Here is a 5569-nt window from a genome sequence, read left to right on the forward strand (position 1 = left end):
CTCCTTGCTGAAGCCAGGCAACTGCTGCAAAGCCTTGGGGTTGAAGCCATCCCACCTCCAGCAAAATCGTCTTTCTGTTCAAGGCGCTGGTTGTTTGATCACTAGGTGGGGAAAAAAGCAAGAAATTCTATATAGTTTCTCTTGGCTCAGATATGATTCCCCTGTTCCCTGGACCATCTCCTACAATAGGCATCAGTTTCAAGGACATTCTGCCATGACTCGCTTCATCCTATAGGATTGCGTAGCTTTACATGAATTCTAAATCAGAAAGCATTTGATCTTTAGGTCATTTGTGCATGGTTTTTGCTTTGGAATGCACTCAGGGTACAGGGTAAATGCCTGCTGACCCCATGTTTATTTTTTCAGCTGGTGATTGAAGTTCTGGTCCAGTTATAATAGATGGGAATGCTAATATCGTTTGTTCATTTTCAGCTTTATTGCAAATCTTGCATTGCATAAGGGTCATATTTCTACTCTCAGCATGTAAAGTAAAAGTAATTTTCATGTCTGTGTTTCCAAAGTAAATATCGCTGTTTGCTACCCACCTCCACCCCACAGAACTATTTTAAAAGGAAAAGACATGAGTATAGAAGAATAATATTCTAAGACTCTGGGGAAATATTATTAATATATGAGGTTTTTTTACATAGCAAGGACTTTTAAAAATATTTATAATCTGTGACCACTATTCTGTCTGTAATACCTTACACCTCCTTAATGAATAACAGTACTCCTTTTCTTATGTGTTTATTTAATCATTTAATAAATACCAACTGAATGCCCACTGTGAGCCAGATATTGGGGATACAAGAGCAATCAAGATAGATGAAATGAGGTTCTCACCTTCATGGCACCTATATTCAGGCTCAGAGAGACAGTAAACAAATAAACAAATAAGTAAGGTAATTTCACATTGAGAAAAATGATTTGGAGAAAATAAGCAGGGGTAAGGAATAACTTAAGAGAAGTCATTCTAGGTAGAACGGTCAGGAAAGGCTTCTCTCAGTAGAACCTATAAAGGAGCCAGCCATGTTGAGGGCCTGGGAAAAGAGCTATGGGCAGACGGAACAGCAATGCAGAAGTCCATAGGTGGAAAGAGTTTGGAGGAAGTCGGAATGGAACTGAAGAGGGAGGCAAAGGCCAGATGGTACAGGATCCTATGGGTCTCCCCACTGAGATTATTTTTACCAAGGGAGTCACATGATCACATTTCTATTCTCTAAGTATCACAGCTTACTTTGGGTGATGTGAGGATTGGATGGGAGATGGGTTGGGGGTCAAGACAGGAAGCCAGAATCCAGTTAAAAGATGGCAACAAGGCTGCTGCTCTTGTGCCATCAGCAAAATGTACGTTTTAAATGGTTTTTTTTGGGGGGGGTGGAAATGTTCACAGATTTGCACTGGTTTATTCACATGCATTGTGATACAGTCGGCTGATAGGTACTGAGAAGGTGTTACATCCCTTCTCTTGACATCTTTGGTTCTGTGTCTCACTAGCTGAATGAATCACCATCTTCAATCTCTGAAAATGCAATAACATATTAGTTCAATGATACAAATGTTTTGAGCACCTGATATATGTAAAGCACTGTATTAAGATCTGAATATTCAAAAATAAATGACACTTGGTCTCAACTCTCTAGGAAACTACAGTCTGAGAACAAGCAGGAAGTCTACCAGAAACAAGATGGTGCCAGGCTTATCTTATAGGAGTAGAATAAACCTCTCAGAGCCTTGGGAGCAGAATGATTCTACAGTCCTCTGGATAGGATTGGGAGAGAAGAATCAGGAAGACTTAGCTCACATCAGAAATGAAAAGAGAATTTGTATCCTCAACTTCATTTCATCTATGCAACCCTCCCTGGAGTGGAGCTTCTGCAACGGATTTGCTGGTATGGTTTTCTTTTTACTTCCTGATATTTGGAATGATGGAGGCCCATGAGAAAAAGTGGCCCTCCGACTTCAAGGAAGGTTAGAATTATCTCATAAAAAGTGATTTCTCAATCAAGCAAAATATTTACCACAATATGTGCCCTTTCCTTGCCAAAAGACAACCAACAGGGACCTACCATATAGCACGGGGAACTCTGTTCAATATTATGTGGCAGTCTGGATGGTAGAGGAGTTTAGGGGAGAATGGTTACATATATATGTATGGCTCAGTCTCTTCGCTGTCCACCTTCCACCTGAAACTATCACAACATTGTTAACCAGCTATACTCCAATATAAAATAAAAAGTTTTTTTTAAAAATGAAAACTTCCACAAATCATGACATTTAAAATTTACTTTCAGACCACCCTGACTGGCTGCAGGCAGGACTCTGGTTAGGAGTAGAATGGGACAATCCTGAGCGGGGAAAGCACGATGGAAGCCACGAAGGGACTGTGTATTTTAAATGCAGGCACCCAACAGGCGGATCCTTTATTCGTCCAAACAAAGTAAATTTTGGAGTAGACTTTCTCACGGCAATTAAGAACCGCTATGTGCTAGAAGATGAATCAAAGGAAGAGGAAACAGAGCAGATTGTTATAATTGGAAATAAACCTGTAGAAACCATTGGTTTTGACTCTGTTATAAAACAGCAAAGTCAGCTGAGCAAGTTGCAAGACGTTTCTTTGAGGAACTGCGCAGTAAACGGTGCTGGTGACAAAGGAGGAATTGCCAAAGCTTGTCCTAATATTAGAAGCATCGATTTGTCAAAAAACCTGTTGTCATCATGGGAAGAAGTTATAGATATTGCCAATCAGCTCAAGCACCTGGAAGTCCTTAATCTCAGTGAAAATAAACTAACATTTCCCTCGAGCTCACCATCTCCAACCGGAACATTTTCTATGCTGAAGGTTTTAGTCCTTAACCGGACAGAAATAACATGGGCAGAGGTGCTCTGCTGTGCCTCTGGCTGGCCTGTCCTTGAGAAACTGTACCTTGAGTCTAACAATATCGTCATTTCGGAAAGGCCAACTGATGTTCTACAGACAGTGAAGTTGGTAGACCTTTCCTCTAATCAATTAATTGATGAAAACCAGCTATTTCTCATAGCGTATCTGCCCAGATTAGAACAACTAATCCTCTCTGACATTGGAATTTCTTCAATACATTTTCCGGACGCTGGAATTGGGTGCAAAACCTCCATGTTTCCTTCCTTGCAGTACCTTGTACTAAATGCCAATCAGATAGCACAGTGGTCCTTTATGAACGAGCTGGATAAGTTGCAGAGTCTGCATGCACTGTCGTGCACAAGAAACCCCCTGACTGAAGGCAGCAAAGATGCCCAGAGCACACGGCAGTTCATCATTGCCAGGATCGGTCAGCTGAGGACCCTGAACAAGTGTGCGATTGAACCAGAGGAGAGGCGTGGGGCTGAGCTCGATTACCGAAAAGCATTTGGAAATGAATGGAAAAAGGCCGGTGGACATCAGGATCCAGAGAAGAACAGGCCAAACAAGGAATTTCTCAAAGCCCATCCTAGATACCAGGCACTCTGCCTCAAATATGGTGCACCTGAAGATGGGGAACTGAAAACACAACAACCATTTTTGCTCAGAAACCAGCTACTAACACTGAAGATAAAATACCCCAATCAACTTGATCAGAAGGTCACAGAGAAACAACTGCCGGAATCCATGACAGTTCAAAAGGTGAAAGGCTTGCTGTCACGTCTCCTCAAAGTTCCTGTGTCAGAACTTCTGTTGTCCTACGAAAGTCCCAAAATGCCGGGCAAAGAGATTGAACTAGAAAATGACCTACAGTCATTACAGTTCTATTCTGTGGAAAATGGAGACTGTCTATTAGTGTGATGGTAACAGCCAGCTAATAAAATTCAGAAGTTTGATAATGTATCATGACTGGGTTTCACTGAAAATAAATGACTTATTGGGACAATTCTTTCCCCCCCAAAAAAAAGTTTACAACTTGCCCTAAGTATAGAATAGCTGTATTTTTCATAGAGAAGAAAACATTTCTAGGCATGTATATAACAGCAATAATAAAGGCTTTGCACCTACAAAAAAAAAAAAATAAATAAAATAAAATAAAATTTACTTTCAATTTTAGGGAATTCCTTGGTGGTCGAGTGGTTAGGACTTGGCGCTTTTGCTACCTGTGGCCCAGATTCAATCCCTCATTGGGGAACTGACATCTCAGAAGCTGCACAGTGCAGCCAAAGAAAAAAAAAACTTTAAATTTTAAAATGTGTGGAAAAGTTCCTTTAGAAGAGAACCCCCTCACCCCGCCCCAGTCACAGCAGCAAGGTAGAAGCTGAGCTCTGCCATCTGATTTTGGTTAAAGCACTTCCATGTCCAAGTTTGTATGGCCAAACTGAACCTTGCAACACTTCTCAACCCCAACCACACACTGGATTCACCCAAGGAGCTTTAGAATATATTGATTTCTGGATCCAGTTGCAGAGATTCTTGTTTAATTGGTCTGTGCTATGTCCTGGGCATCAGTATTTTTTTAAACTGCCTTCCAGATGATTCTAATGTGTAGTCAGGCTTGGGAACTACTTGTTTGCTAGCCCATTAAAGAGTTACACTTCGGGTCAGGGACTTGATAGACTCAAAATATGGCAACTTGTTTCCACAGACTAGATCTAGTTTTACAACCATGCACTCCTATAGTTCCCTGTGTTTTTTACTTCATGGGATTTAAATAGTTTGTAATTGTGTATGTATATGTGTGTTAGCAAGAGAGAGAGAAATTGCTTGACTAATGTCAGTCATTTTGTTGAAATATAAGCTTCATGAGTGCAAGGCATCTTTGTATCAAGGTAATACAGCACTATGATTAAAAACACAAATTCTAGAGTCAATTTGCATTGGAATCCCAATTCTATCACTTGCCAGCTATGGGACCTTGGGTAAATTCCTTGACCATCTGTGGTTTCAGATGGTTTCCTCAGCTACAAACTGGGACTGTTGCAAAATTAGGGTTGTTAGGAGATTATATGGGATATGTGGTGGTTTTATAATATGTCTGCAAATTCTTCAACACTTTTCCCTCCATGATGTGCAGCTGAAGTTCTCTTCCCTTGAGTATGGGCAACTTAATGACTATCAAATAGAATATGACAAAGAGGCAGTGCCTTTGAGATTAGCACAGAAAAGGCATTGTGGCTTTGGATCATTCGTCCAGGGGGAGTCGGCTACCTTGTTGTGAAAACAATCAACTGATGGAGAGAGCCATGTGGTGAGGAACTGAGGCTTCCTACCAACAGCCCTGTGAGGGAGCCAACTTGGAAGCGGATCCTCTAAGCCCCAGTCAAGCTTTCAGATGATGGCGGTCCCTACCAATATCCTAATAGAAATCTCCTGAGAGACCCTGAACAAGAACCAACCTCCTAAACCACTCTGTAATTCCTTACCTGCAGGAACTGAGGTAATAAATTCTTGTTGTTTAAGCCATCACTTTTTAGGGCAGTTTGTTACCCAGCAATGGAGAACTAAGACAAGAGGATGATGTTAAAGCACTTAAAAGATACATAGTAAATCTCAGTAAATGTTAGTCACTCTTGTAACTGTTGTGTTCTCCTTTATGTCCTTAGCACCTAAGGCCTGCTACCTATTAAG

General features: G+C 41.0%; 1 pseudogene; it reads left to right on the top strand.

Moving 5' to 3' along the window:
* Positions 1-1928: 1928 nt before the first annotated feature.
* Positions 1929-3868, top strand: LOC136163977 (tubulin-specific chaperone E pseudogene; annotated as a pseudogene).
* Positions 3869-5569: the final 1701 nt, after the last annotated feature.

Source organism: Muntiacus reevesi, chromosome 3 (genome assembly GCF_963930625.1).
Source record: "Muntiacus reevesi chromosome 3, mMunRee1.1, whole genome shotgun sequence".
Classification (NCBI taxonomy): Eukaryota; Metazoa; Chordata; class Mammalia; order Artiodactyla; family Cervidae; genus Muntiacus; species Muntiacus reevesi.